The sequence below is a fragment of the Rhinatrema bivittatum genome, chromosome 16, assembly GCF_901001135.1.
Source record: "Rhinatrema bivittatum chromosome 16, aRhiBiv1.1, whole genome shotgun sequence".
NCBI classification, from domain to species: domain Eukaryota; kingdom Metazoa; phylum Chordata; class Amphibia; order Gymnophiona; family Rhinatrematidae; genus Rhinatrema; species Rhinatrema bivittatum.
The window spans coordinates 73848437-73862615 of NC_042630.1; the positions used below are offsets into that span (position 1 = coordinate 73848437).

The 14179-nt window shown below is 50.2% G+C and overlaps 1 protein-coding gene across 1 annotated transcript in view; it reads left to right on the forward strand.

The window, feature by feature from the left end:
- Window positions 1-14179, forward strand: part of LOC115078196 (misshapen-like kinase 1) — a 1532819-nt gene that overhangs the window by 625634 nt on the left and 893006 nt on the right.

The following is a 14179-nucleotide window of genomic DNA, read 5'->3' on the forward strand; positions in this document are numbered from 1 at the left end:
TCCTCCTGTCAGCATGTGATGTGCATGCTGTGAAAAGAGAGGAAGAGCAAAAGCAGGTAATAGACAGCGCTACCCTTCGCACACACGTACGCCTGATTTTATAACTTGCGCAGGCGCGCATAAGTTATAAAATCAGGGGTCGGCGCAGCGCACGCCGAGCCGCGCTGCCTTCCCCCGTTCCCTATCCCCCCACCCCACCTTCCCTTCCCATCCCCTACCTCCCTCGTCCTTCCCCCCCCCCTCCCACACCTTTTTCTTTTCTTTTCTTTTTAAACTTACTTCAGCCCCAGGGCTGAAGTAAGTTGCGCACGCCGGCCAACTGCCGGCACTCAATCCCCGGCACAGCGGCAAATGGCCGCTGTGCCGGAGGCCTCTGGTCATGCCCCTCCCTGCCCAATTTTTTCAAGCCTGGGGACTTACACGCGTCCCAGGGCTTTACACGCGTCGCTGGGCCTTTTTAAAATAGGCCCGGCGCGTGTAGGTCCGGTTATGCGCGTAAATTCTCTGGATTTACGCGCATAATCTTTTGAAAATCAGGCCCTTACTGTATAGCCATAGAGTGCCTGGTTTTACATGCCTTGCGTTTATGGGTGAGTTAATGGAAAGGGAGAGCCTCTAAAAATGTTTTTACTTAAGTCCATATATATTGTATTAATGAAATGTTTCTTCTGTGCTTTTTATTTCCTTGTCTGAGGCAGTATTGATACACCTGTTGAGTTCTAGGGCTACACAAAGCTAGTGAAAATATGTGCAGGGCACAGGAATCATGCACAAAGACTCTCATCAGAACTTGATCCTTGATTGGCAGGGTTGGCTGACCTAGGAGGCAAATAGCTGTGGTAGTGATTGAGCATGATAATAAGGGGCACTTTGCAGAGATGTATATATAGGGATGTCTCATAGGTAATGTGTATGTGGTGGCCCCTTTGTTAAATTAGGTCTGGTTTTGTCATTCCTGTTAGCATGCATTCTGTGAATCTGGCATGCTAAGGAATCCTGCACACCTCATCTGCTTACCAAATGAAACAGAAAGAAGTGGTGTGAGAGGGGTGCTGTCAAACTAACAGCCTGCTCTAGCTTAGAATTTCACAAATTGCTGACCTTCACAGTAGGGACTATACTTCCCCCTCATCTTTGCTTTTTCATATTATTCTGTTCTGTTGTTCTCTTGTCACCATTTTGTCTTGTGAACATGTTTAATTGTAGTGTGGCAATGATGCATGGGAGGAGCTGCTGTAGTGTCCCCTGACCCGTAATGAGGAACTCCTGGACTAACTTCATCTCATAGAGAGAGGAGCTGCAACACACTGTTACTGTACACTTCATGGCCCATTGTACCACCACCAGGGGACTATTGTCCAACCCTGCCCTCTTTACTCTTCTCAGAGAAGAACTCCAAGATTATATTTCCTTTCTATTTAGAGGATCTGCTGGGCTATTCTCTGTTGTCCCCAGCTTAGAGAGAAGAGTGCTAGAAATATAGGTAGGATCTACAGGTCTGTAGAGTGAAGTTCTGGGACTCTTCCTATTTGTCCCATAGATAGGATCTCCAGGATTCTTTCTTGCTGGCATGTGGGGAGAAGTTCCTGTACTGTTTGGGTGCAGCACTGCAATATTGCTTTGTGAAAATTAGACATCCTCTTTGACAAAGATAATCTCTGAACAAAAGGACTGTGCTATAAGCAAGTGTAAAAGGAAAATATTTTCATAACTTTAGTTGAAAAGGTCTGCATTCCTCCCAGGCATTTATAGTGCTATAAACAAACCATACATAATCATGGAGGAGCATCTTGCCCTGGTTGGCCTGTGCTGAAGTTTTGCTGTAAATAAGTCTGTGGTTGTGTGTTCCTTCCTGAATGTTGTTCTCGTGATTATTTCTTCTTTGGTCTTTGTTTCCTAATACAAAGTGTTTATTGTCAGTAGGCAGTGTCTCTCTTGCTGCTTCTCAGGGGTCCAGGATTCTGGAGCAGGGTCAACTGAAAATAGTGCCACTGAGAGAGAGAGAGAGAGAGAACTTTAATAAGAGGAGACAGATTCCTTCCCAACCCCCAGTGTCAGCAGTACAGAGTTACTCCTGTGCCACTGGAACAGTGCCCCCTGCTGACTGAGAAATTTATAAGAAATGACAGGATAACCAGTAGTGTCCTCTAAGATAACTCAGGGGTTCCTGTTCATTCTCCAGATCAATCCAGATGAGTAGGTTTTGCATCCTTGCCAGCAGATGGAGGTGGAGAATAAACGTTTTTTAGACACTGCTACATAACAGAGTACCACCTGCAGTCCCTCAGCATTTCTCTGTCTCCAGCAGATGGTAGAAGTGTAAAACCTGCAGTCTGGAGTTTAAAAAAAAAAAGAGAAAGGAAGATTGGTCCCTCCCCCTAGTAGAACAGGTAAGCAGGGGGTCGGTGGCCCTTCTTTTGGTTCCGCCCGGCTCTTTAGGAGGGTTTGATAACCAGTGCCACTGGCTCCCTCATACCTTGCCTCTTCCTTCCCTCTATGGAAGTTCCATTTCTCTCCTGAGCAAGATCACCTAAAAGGAAGTATTTTCTAATGTATTTGTTTGTCACTGTTTTGGGTGTGTGGACTCTTTAATGAAATATTAAAAAAAAAAAGAAAAGAAAATATCAAGGCAGTGCTGGGGAGCAGCTTGGTGCCACTGGACAATGAAGACGCCTATGCAGTAAGTTTCCCATGGTGTAGGAACCAGTGAAGGAATTTTAACTACATGGAGGGTGAGAGAATTATTCAGGCACATTTGTTGCTTCAGTTCCTGTGCAGCTTTTCGGCTCAAGCTGGCCAGTCGGGTGATGTAGGAAGCACTGTGTGACCTATGGTGACCGGAGGACGATGGTGGGACCATTGACTCTCATTGCTTCTGCGAGGACAGTGCGGAAGAACCTTTGGGAGAGTCCCGATCTGCCATGAATGTCACTTAGGGAAGTAGCAGCAGCAGCAGCTTTGGGCTGCTTGTGACTCTAGAGCAAACTTGCTGATGGTGGGAATGGTGGCCATTTTGGAGGGTGCTCCCATGTTGCAGAGCTCTGCAGGAGAGGATGCTACAGATACCCCACTGTTGCCTCTTGTTGGGAGGATTCTTAGAGACAGGAGTTTCTCGTGGCCATGCCTACAGTATGGGAATTGAAGGGGGAGAAGCTTTTTTCACCTGAGTCTTTCCTTAAGCCCAAAGCCTTCTTAGAGAAGAGAGAGGTCTCTGCTAATTTCTTGTTGAAAAAAAAAATGTTTTGGGAATCTGGCTCCCTGGGGTGTTAGGTACTTTTTAGGGCCATCAGCCAGGGAGAGTAGGGTGAGCCAGGGTTGATAACCCTAATTGGTTTCATCTTGGTGGCTGTGGGAAGATTGGTTGCCAGTGGTCTGGCTCCCTCCTTTTTCCATGCAGCTCTCTTTCTCTTCTCCCTCAGCTCTTGGCCTTTGCTAACTATTTGGTTACAAGAAAAAGAGTGACAGGCTAGACACTGGGAGACAGGCCTGCTTGGCAGTTGTGGCACTGACAGGTGAGCAGCTGGGATCCACTTTGGGATGGTTTCTCTCCTGTGTGGAGAGTTGACGAGTGCCGGCAGCATATATAGTTGCAATCCCTGATATTGCAGTGTCTGCGAAGTACCAGAATCGCTCCTGTTCATGTGGGGATGAGAAAACAGGCTGCTGTATGTAGTTTGGAACGTCTTTAGAAAACGTGCAAGGTCTCCGCTTTGGGCTTCCAGTCTGCTGTTTGCAGTAGTTTCACAGTGCACGCCCATTTGTGCTGGGTTCAAACAGCTCCAAGAGTCTGAGGGGTGAGTCTGCCAGTCATTGTGAAGTGCACAGAGCGCTTGGGAGTAGGGATAACCTGAATTGATGATACCTTCTATACTTTCCTGTATCCGGTGTCAAGAAACATGGTGTTTTTTCTGACTGCGTAGTTCTTCAGCAGATGTATGGTCCAGGTCTCAGCTGTGTAATCTCCTTTTTGAGGCAGCTGGAAAGCTCCTGGACAAGTCAAAGGGCCATAAGTGGCCCGAGGACTATATAGAAACATAGACATGACGGCAGATAGAAGATCAATAGGCCCATCCAGTCTGCCCAGCAAGCTTTCACACTTATTTTCGCATACTTATCTGTTACTCCGACCGCTGAGTTCAGGGCCCTTATTGGTAATTTTGTTTATTACAATTTCCTTCCACCCCTGCCATTGATGCAGAGAGCAGTGTTGGAGGTGCATCAAAGTGAAGTATAAGGCTTAATGTTTGAGGGTAGTAACCATCATATCAAGCTAGTTACCCCGATGTTTGTATACTCATACTGCTCAGATCAATGCCTTGTTAGATGTTGTCTGGAAGTAAATCCTATTTCTTCATTCCCCCCCCTGCCGTTGAAGCAGTGAGCTGCGCTGGATATGCTTTCCAAGTGAAGTAACAGGCTTAATTGGTTTGGGGTAGTAACCACCACAACAAGAAAGCTACTCCCACGCTTATTTGTTTACCCAGACTGTGCAATTCAGTCCTTGTTGGTTGTTGCCTGAAAGTAAATCCTCTTTTCCACATTTCCTCTCGCTGATCAGAAGCAAGAAGTGTTTCCTGGCGTGTAGCCAGATGGACTCAGTACGAATGGGATAGTATCCGCGTGCTAGCAGTTGGAGACGGATCTGACGTCAGTACAGGGGCGTATATAGCCCCACAGGAAGCGCAGCGACTCAGTAATTTCCGTCTCCAAAGCAGTTTGGAGTGCCTGCACGCTAGTTGAGCGTGCTTTCCAAGACTACTTTGAATTTTTTTTTCTCTTTTTTCTCATTTCAGATTCTACTTTGTTGTTTCTGGCCTATTAAAGTTTAGAGCCCCGCGCTCCTGCGGTAGATACCCTCGGGTTCCTCCCCCAGCGAGCTCCCGGGGTGATTGCCGTGCTCCCCCGGTGGGAAAGTCCTCTGTCCTGCCGAGCCGCGGCAGTGACATTGCCCCCGGACAACGTTCGGGTGTAGCCTACGAGGCCCTCGGTCCCGGCGTGGACGAGGAAGCGGGTGCATATCCTCAATTGCGGTGGCGAGGTGCTCCCTTCCCCCGCAGCTGGAGACCGCTTGTGTTCCAGCCGAGGAGCGCCGACGCTGGTAAGCTGCACCGCTCTTCCTACGGGTCTCCGAAGCACAGAGAATCAGCGGCGGGGCACGCCGTGGAGGACGCCATCTTGGGCCTGGTTCAGGTACTCCGCGCCCGTAATAGGCGCAGCTTTTCTTCCTCCTTTTTGCGTTTCTGGCTTCTGTGTGCCTAGTGAATGCATATTGAGCGTATACTGCTGACCGCCTATTGCTGAAAGCCTATTGCATGTATATTGTGCGTATACTGCTGACCGCCTATTGCTAAAAGCCTATTGAATGCATATTGTGCGTATACTGCTGACCGCCTATTGCTAAAAGCCTATTGAATGCATATTGAGCGCATATTGCTGACCGCCTATTGCTAACAGCCTATTGAATGCATATTGAGCGCATATTGCTGACCGCCTATTGCTAAAAGCCTATTGAATGCATATTGAGTGCATATTGCTGACCGCCTATTGCTAACAGCCTATTGAATGCATATTGAGCGCATATTGCTGACCGCCTATTGCTACTGCCTATTGCTGTAAGCCTAGTGACTGCATATTGAGCGCGTAGGGCTGCCCGCCTATGACTGAGTGCTCTTGCCCGCACGCTGAGTGTTTAGCGCTAGCCGCCTAGTGTTGAAGGCCTATTGCAGGCCATTCGGCGTACATTGCTACCTATTGTATTAAGCGCCTTTTGGCTGCCGCATATTATTATTGAGCGCCTATTGTATTAAGCGCCTTTTGGCTGCCGCATATTATTCTTGAGCGCCTATTGTATTAAGCGCCTTCTGCTGCCGCATATTGTTATTGAGCGCCTATTGTATTCAGCGCCTTTTGGCTGCCGCATATTGTTCTTGAGCGCCTATTGTATTAAGCGCCTTCTGCGGCCGCATATTGTTATTGAGCGCCTATTGTATTCAGCGACTTTTGGCTGCCGCATATTGTTCTTGAGCGCCTATTGTATTAAGCGCCTTCTGCGGCCGCATATTGTTATTGAGCGCCTATTGTATTCAGCGCCTTTTGGCTGCCGCATATTATTCTTGAGCGCCTATTGTATTAAGCGCCTTCTGCTGCCGCATATTGTTATTGAGCGCCTATTGTATCGAGCGCTTTTTGCTGCCGCATGTTATTATTGAGTGCTCATTGTATTCAGCGCCCTTTTTTGCTGCCACATATTCTACTTGAGCACCTATTGTCTTAAGCGCCTTTTTCTGCCGCAATGGAGCGGGACGCAGCGGAGCCGGCAGCCCCGGCGCCCCCTACCTCGGGCATTGCAGCCCTTGGCCTCTGCTCTGCATGCCAGCTTCGGGCCACGTGCAGTGATGAGCCAGACTCGCTATGTGCCCAATGTGAGGAGGCCGTGCAACCCTCGGGTCTGGACCAGTCTCAGCCACGATTTCCTGACAGTTCACCAGGGGCTACCCCGGAGTTAGGGGGCAGTCTCGACCACTCTGGAATCCCGGGGGGGCTTGTACCCCGGCGCTTAGAGGCTGCTTCCATTTCCTGGGTGGATCTCTTTAGGGGAATTCATGCTTTTGTACAGATGCAAACGGCTACCCAGCCTGGCCCGGCGGTTCCGGCTGTTCCTTTTATTCCTGCGGTGACTGCGTCTGCGGCACCTGCTGCGCCTGCGGCTGCGGGGGTGGTTCCTGCAGATCCGGTTCCTGGACCATCCCGCCCTTATCGCGAGCGGGACTTCCTGCCGCTGGACAGTCCGGATCAGTCGGACCTGGAGGTCTCACCGGACGAATCCGAAGCTCCCGGACGAGGGGTACCTTCCTCCGGGTACTGAGCCATATCGAACCATGAGGCGGTTCTTCCCTAAAGAGGATCTCTCCGACCTGGTGTCTCGGTGCCTGGCGGAATTGGATATTACGGGTCCCAGCGCTTCGGTACTCCCGGCGCAGAACCCCCTGTTGGAGGGTCTTCGTCCTACAGCCCGACATTTTCCTTTCTTACATGCGGCACAACAACTGATCGATTTAGAATGGACGGCACCGGCGGCTGCCTTCAAAGGGGGTCGGACGCTGAGGGGCATGTACCCATTGGCACCGGCTATCCAGGCCAGCGCTTTGTTCCTTCCAGGGGTCGCTACTAGGCGCCGCGTCCTCCGGTCAGGAATCAGTCCTTTCGGGCCAAGTAGCGTCGGAGGGGAGTGGGCCCGGGCTCGGGTCCCGGCCGCGCCTCCCAATGAAGATACGCCGACTCATCTGGGGGACGAGGCCATAGGGGGCAGGTTAGCCCTCTTCTACCCCAGGTCGGTCGAGATTACGTCAGACCAGTGGGTCCTCGCCGTTATCCGGGAGGGATATTACCTGGACTTTCATCATCCCCCCCCCGGACAAGTTTGTGGAATCGTCTTGTCCTCTGCACAAGCAGACAGCTTTAGACGCTACCCTGGCGAGGCTCCTGTCCTTGAAAGCCATCATCCCAGTACCTACCTGGGAAGTGAATTCTGGACATTATTCCATCTATTTCCTGGTACCCAAGAAGGGAGGTACTTTTCGACCTGTCCTAGATCTCAAGTCAGTCAATCGATACTTACGGGTACCGAGGTTTCGCATGGAGACTCTGCGCTCCGTCAAGGCCGCAGTACAGCCAGGAGAATTCCTCACGGCATTGGACCTGTCAGAGGCATACCTGCATATCCCGATCCATCCGGATCATCAGCACTACCTACGCTTCAAGGTTCTCGGCCGCCACTTCCAGTTTCGGGCTCTGCCCTTCGGGTTGGCAACGTCGCCTCGGACTTTCACCAAGGTGGTAGTTGTGGTAGCGGCAGCGCTCAGGCGGGAAGGGATTCTGGTCCATCCCTACCTAGACGACTGGCTGATCAGGGCGAAATCACGAGAGGAGAGCCTTCGGACAACCGACAGAGTGATCGCCCTCCTGGGAAGCTTGGGCTGGGTGATCAACCTCGGCAAGAGCTGTCTGCAGCCTTCCCAGTCCATAGAGTATCTGGGAGTACAGTTCGACACCCGGGCGGACACGGTCAGTCTTACGACCAAGAGACAGTTGAAGCTTCGGCAACGTCTCCAGTATCTAATGGGAGCCAGTCGGCCCATGGCCTGGGATTACATGCAGGTTCTGGGTCTCATGGCATCCACCCTAGAAGTGGTGCCCTGGGCGCGGGCCCATATGAGACCTCTACAGCATTCCCTGCTCTCTCGCTGGAGCCCCCATCGACGGGACTATTCCACGCACCTTCCTCTGCCGGCCGGAGTTCGGACCCAGCTGAGGTGGCGGTTGCAGCCCGCCCACCTGAGCAGGGGATCGAAGATGACCTCGCCCACGTGGACCTTGCTCACCACGGATGCCAGTCTGAGCTGCTGGGGAGCACATTGCGAAGAACTCCACGCGCAGGGGCGATGGAACAAGGAGGAGTCCACGTGGAACATCAATCGCCTGGAGGCTCGGGCGGTCCGCATGGCATGCCTTCGATTTGCTCACAGACTGAAAAACAGAGCTGTCAGAGTGATGTCCGACAATGCCACCACGGTGGCATACATCAACCGTCAGGGCGGAACCAGAAGTCGTCAGGTATCTTTGGAGATAGCCCCTCTGATGACTTGGGCGGAGCCGAATCTTCGGGACATCTCCGCCGTCCACATTGCCGGAAGGGACAACATCGCGGCAGACTTCCTCAGCAGAGAAAGCCTAAATCCGGGAGAGTGGCAGCTCTCACTCACAGCCTTCCAGATGATCGTGGATCATTGGGGGATTCCGGCTATGGATCTACTGGCAGACAAGTCCAATGCTCAAGTACCCAGATATTTCAGCCGCAGGCGCGACCCGTTCTCACACGGCATCGATGCCCTGGTTCAGCCATGGCCTCCAGGGACTCTACTGTACGCCTTTCCTCCGTGGCCTCTCCTAGGCGCTGTCGTCCGCAAGATTCAGAGACACCGGGGCCTAGTTCTTCTAGTTACGCCAGACTGGCCAAGAAGACCCTGGTACGCGGACATGAGAAGGCTACTGGCAGGGGAGCCTCTTCCCCTGCCTCCTCTCCGGGACCTTCTACATCAGGGTCCCATCCTCCACGAGGATCCGGCTCAGTTCTCTCTTACGGTATGGCCCTTGAGAGGGCTCGATTGAAGAAGAGGGGTTACTCGGAGCCCGTGATTGATACCCTCCTCCGAGCTCGCAAGTTTTCCACATCCCTCACATACATCCGGATCTGGAGAGTATTTGAAGCATGGTGCGACACGCACGGCACCAATCCACATGCAACCACAATCCCTATTGTGTTGGATTTCCTGCAGGATGGCCTTCAGAAGGGTCTGACCCTCAGCTCCATCAAGGTTCAGGTGGCTGCGCTGTCTTGCTATGGTCCCAGGAGGGATGGCAAGACCATCGCCAAGCACCCAGATGTTTCTCGCTTCCTGCAAGGAGTCAAGCACATTCGTCCGCCACTGAAGTGGCCTGTGCCTTTGTGGAACCTCAACCTTGTTTTGGATTTCTCGCGGGATCCACCTTCAGACCCCTTCGGGGCCTGTCTCTTCGTTCTCTAACTTTGAAGATGGTATTCTTGCTGGCGGTGTGTTCAGCACGCCGCATCTCCGAGTTACAGGCACTGTCCTGCCGTGATCCCTTCCTTCGGATCACTCCAGAGGCTATCCACCTTCGTACGGTTCCCTCCTTTCTGCCTAAGGTGGTTTCACAGTTTCATCTTAATCAAACCATATCCTTGCCTCCCACGGCGGGTTTGCGGAAATCTGAAGAAGGTCGTTTATTACGCCATCTCGACATTGTGCTGCCCAGGTATCTGGAACTTACACAAGACCTACGAAAGACGGACCATCTGTTCGTCCTGTACAGCGGGAAGAAGCAAGGTGAAGCAGCCTCGCGGCCCACCATCGCCCACTGGATTAAAGAAGTCATTAGAGCCGCCTATGTGGAGGCTGGTAAGGCTCCACCTCTACAGGTCAAGGCTCATTCTACCAGGGCCCAAGCGGCGTCTTGGGCTGAATCACGGATGCTGTCTCCGGCAGACATCTGTAAAGCAGCGACGTGGTCCTCCCTTCATACCTTTTCCAGGTTCTACCGTCTGGACGTCCAGGCCAGGGAGGACTCAGCTTTTGCGAGGGCGGTTTTGCATGGTCCTCAGGCAGCCTCCCGCCCAGGTGGGAGGTAAAGCTTTTGTACATCCCATTCGTACTGAGTCCATCTGGCTACACGCCAGGAAATGTTTAGATTACTCACCTGGTAATCTTCTTTTCCTTAGTGTAGACAGATGGACTCAGCATCCCGCCCCGCTGCCTGTGTGCATGAGTTTCACTGATTCCAGGTAAGCCATGCCTTTGTATACATGAGAGCGTGCACTCTACCAGGTGTCACCGCTTTCCGGTTGGGAATGCTGGCGGTCTCCAGCCACTGTCAATCGGTCAGGGGAATCCTGTTTTCACTTTTCACTTTTCACTGAGCGTCAGTACACACATCCATAACAGCTTTTGCAAGGAAGATTACTGAGTCGCTGCGCTTCCTGTGGGGCTATATACGCCCCTGTACTGACGTCAGATCCGTCTCCAACTTCACAGTTTTAGTTTTCACCACTTCCTCTGGAGTGTCATTCCAGGCATCCACCACCCTCTCAGTGAAGAAATATTTCCTGACATTGCTTCTAAGTCTTCCTCCCTGGAGTTCCAAACCGTGACCCCTAGTTCTACTAAATTGTTTCCAATGGAAATGGTTTGTTGACGACCATGGATCATTAAAACCTTTCAAGTATCTGAAGGTCTGTATCATATCACCTCTGCTCCTCCTCCTCTCCTCCAGGGTATACATATTCAGGTTCTTCAATCTCTCCTCATAAGTCATTCGATGGAGATCACCCACCATTTTGGTCGCCCTTCTTTGGACCACTTCAATCTTGTCTCTGTCTCCTTTGAGATACAGTCTCCAGAACTGAACACAGTACTCCAGGTGAGGCCTCACCAAGGACCAGTACAAGGGGTTTATCACGTCCCTTTTCTTATTAGATATTCCTCTCTCTATGCAGCCAAGCATTCTTCTGGCTTTGGCTATCGCTGTGTCACACTGCTTTGTCGACTACAGGTCATTAGAACCTATCACCCCAAGGTCTCTCTCCTGCTCCATGCACGTCAGCCCTTCACCTCCCAACGCATACAGTTCTTTGGGATTACCACACCCCAGCTGCATGACTCTGCATTTCTTGGCATTGATGATTGGGCAGTGCGAGGTTTCTCAGATAATGCAACAATGGTGTCGTATATCAATTTCTAAGGTGGGACAAAGGGTAGTATGGTGGCTCAGGAAGCCCAAGAGCTTTTTCTCTGGGTGGAGCAGTACTTGTCAGCACTGGGACATCTTGTGTAGGCGGAGTGGACAATGTGCAGGCAGACTAAATCGGCTGCAAGGGATAGATCTGAGAGGATGGGAGCTGTCCACAGAGGCCATGAATCTCATTTGGGCCTGGTGGGGTTGTCCCAAGCTAGACCTGACGACTTCATGGTTCTTCAGTCACAGGTGAGAGGGTTGATCTGAGGGACTCAATGCTCTTGTCCTTCAGTGGCGGATGGGGGATCCTGTTATACGTTTTCCCTCCATGGTTTCTCATAGGCAGAGTGTTGTGACTTATAGAGCGACACCCGGGAAGAGTAGTTGTAGTGGTGCTGGAATGGCCACACCGGCTGTGGTTTGCGGGTCTCATAAATCTCGCAGTGCAAAAGGCCCCTAAAACTAGGGCATCTGCAGGGGTTACTTCATCAATGGCCAGTCTTCTTGAATTGGGCGGATTGCTTTTGTCTTGCGGCTTGGCATCTGAAAGGAGGCATTTGCATTGGAAAGGTTACTTGGAAGTGGTTATTACATTGCTTCAAGCCAGGAGACCATCCACTTCACTGGTTTATGTCAGAGTGTGGTGAGTATTTGAAATGTGGTGTCTGTAGGAAGATATTGACCCTATGCTTGTGACAAGATCTCATATTTGCACCTTTTTACAAAAGGGTCTAGTGAAAGGTCTGGCTTATAACTCACTAAGAGTGCAGGTGGTAGCTGTAGGCTTTCTGAGATAAGGTTCAGGGGATATCTCTGGCTTCATAGCCGGATGTGATTAATTTTTTTTCTTAAAGGTGTGAAGCATTTGTGTCCTCTGGTCTGCAGAATGTGCTACTCATAATCCGTAATTTAGTCCTGAAGATTTTATGTGGATGTCTGTTTGAGCCTTTGATACAGACATTTCTGATGGATCTTACTTTGCAAGCAGTTTTCTTGGTTGTGATTTGTTCAGCCACCAGGATTTCTAAACTTCAAACCTTGTCATGTACAGATTCTTTCCTTCAGATTTTGATGACGGGATCTTGTTGGCCGAAGGTGGTCTCTCCATTTCTTCTAAGCCAGACTGTGTAGCCCCCTGCATTCCGACATTCAGATGTGGCAACGCTATATGCAAGGGAGCTTCATTTGTTGAATGTTCACCAGACTTTGTCACAGTATCTTAGTCACTAACAGTTTAAGGAGATCAGATCATTTCTTCGTGTTAGTGATGCAAAGAAACACCTGTAAGGCTACAATTGCACAGTGCCTAAAAGAAGCATTCAAATTATGGCATATGTGTAAAGGAAGGCTGATTCCGGAGTGGCTGCATGCATATTCTACCCGGGCACAGGCAGCTTCCTGGGCAGAGTGTCAGCAGCTGGTTTCTCCACAGGACATCGGTTGAGCGGTGAAATAGTCTTCTCTTTACACTTTCACCAGGCATTAATGGCTGGATGTTTGGGTGCTGGAGGAGGCACAGTTTGGAGAGATTGTGTTGTGAGCTGATCTTTTGGGTTCTCGCCCAGTTTAGGGGAGCTTGGGTACATCCCACACGTCTTGACTGATCTGGGGTATGAACAGGAAAGGAAAATTGTTTCTTAGCTGCTAATTTTCGTTCCTGGAATACCACAGATCAGTCTGGAACCTCACCTTTTTTGTTTGAAAAGACCAATCTGTCTTCTGGGAAGTTTTCAATTTCAATTGTTTGATTTGAGGGCTCCAGTTCAGGGGCTGTGACCTTTCCCCTGTTCGTCCTAGAGAGGGGGTAGGGTTAGTTTTTTATGACATTCATCTTGGCTTGGGTACCGATCAGTACTGTGAGTTTGCAGATGCCACTCTGTTATATAGCAGTGTCTGAAAAGATTTTATTCTTTGCCTCCATCTGCTGGTAGGCATGCTAAACACACTTGTCTGGACTGATCTGTGGTATTCCAGAAACGAAAGTTAGCAGGTAAGAGCCAGTTTTCCTATACTGAGAGATGCCCCCTAAGAGATCCATAATAAGAGCAAACCAGATCCCAGTGTATGCAGTAATTGCTCTCAGAGGTACATAATTCTTCTGTGAGAACTTCTATACGCTGAGACAGACACTTACATTCTCAGAGATTGGAAGAGATAGGATCCCTAGTGTAAGTAGACACATTCTCAGCATTACACCTCTGCTGGGAGACACCCTCTGCTGAGAGAAATCCCTAATGAGGGGCAACAAGAACCCAGTGTATATAGACAGGCTGTCAGAGGTACAGAATCCTCTGGAGAAAAAATGTGTGCCACTAACTGAGACACCCATAATTTAATGGGTAAGTGTCACAGTATATATATTGTTTTATGTTTACCCTGCCTTAAAATAATCCTGGAAAGTCTGTGGCAGTGAAACCTGTTCTGTCTTCCTTTTGTACTGTTCTCCCATTCTCTGTCCTTTTGCTTTACTTCTGTTTGTGTTTCCCCTCTTTTCCCCCTTCTCTTTCTCCAGGAATATATAAGACACAAATTAGAGGAGGAACAGAGACAGTTAGAGATCCTGCAGCAACAACTCCTGCAAGAACAGGCCCTGCTTCTGGTAATGGCAGCTTAATCATCTTATGGATCATGGTCCCATCACTAACGCATCCTTCCCTTCTTTTACACCATTTCACTGCTTCTGGTAATTACGCTGTCGGTGTCCACCTCACTGTTCATAGTACTGTCACTGGCTTGCCCTTCCCTCCTCTTACTCCATGTCACTGCTTCAGATAATGACACTGTCCCCATACAGCTCACAGCTCATAGTACCATTACCGGCGTGCTCCTTGCGCCTCTCATATCTTGTTACTGGATCTGGTAATGAATC